The sequence below is a fragment of the Ramularia collo-cygni genome, assembly GCF_900074925.1.
Source record: "Ramularia collo-cygni strain URUG2 genome assembly, contig: RCC_scaffold11, whole genome shotgun sequence".
NCBI lineage: Eukaryota > Fungi > Ascomycota > Dothideomycetes > Mycosphaerellales > Mycosphaerellaceae > Ramularia > Ramularia collo-cygni.
Window position 1 is genome coordinate 996,445 of NW_019716265.1, and position 1,137 is coordinate 997,581.

The window sequence follows — 1,137 nt, forward strand, 5'->3', positions numbered from 1 at the left end:
TCTATATTCTCCGAAGTTTCTATATCCTCTACGATATTATCTAGTTCTACGGACTATAGTACTACCGGTTCCGCCTCTTTCCTTCGCGATAGCCTTAGRGCTCTAATAGTAGCGTTATAAGCCCTCCGAGAGCTAGCGCGCTATAAACGGCGAGGGTTRTCTATTATTAGTAGCGATAAGGGTAGAGCGCTAGCAGGTTAGATATTAGATAGATCTACGTAATCGCTATTTTTTAGAACCTCTAYRATAGGCTCTATACTAAAAAACGAGAACAACACCTTTTAAGAAGCCTTAGYAAYAACACGAAYAGGTATATCGTCCTAATTAAKACAGTTTRGGGGTAGTAGAGGGTGCTRTAGTACTAATATTAGTAGTAGGGCCCTCTAGCTTCCCCGCGGAGGAGAGCGAGGGGTAGTACACGTATTAATTAATAAATTATAACCTATTATAAACTCCTAACGCTTAAAGCCGCTAGTACAAAGAACTTAAAAGAGATTCCCTCCTCCCCTAGATACCCTTAACGCCCTAATTACCTCTCTAAAAACTACCCTCTACTCTAATTAAGCCCTATTACTAGTACTCTACTATCCCTATTCTCTAGCGACTACTAGTACGCCTAGACCTCGTTACCTACGATATACTACGCTTCGGCCGTATCTAATCTCTATCCTAGCGATTAAGTAAGTCCCTACGGTCGTAGCTATAAGCGAGATTATAAAACTTATAGTTACTATAGATATTATAGAAGTTCTTCTTCTAGATTGTGTAGCTCTATTCCCGTTAGTATCGTATACCTTTATACGGGTAGGAAACATACCTAGAAGTTCCTATTACTATTCTAATACCGCTCGCACCGCTTGTCCGTTCCTRTTTCTTCTCTATTACTATCTACTRCTCTCTCGTCGGGGTATACCGTTCTACTACGATATTATTAGCCGGTATACTTCGACAATTCTCTAATAGGATTATATAGACCGGCTCTAAATTAATAAAGCGTTAACGTAGGAGTAATAGTTATAGATTTTAATAGCTAGATCGAATGTTAGATCTTAAGTTAGGAAGCGACGGCTAGCCTTTAACTCTATTAGCTCCTTCTGCTCCTCGTTAATAGTAAATCCTACTTACTCGAGCTATTAT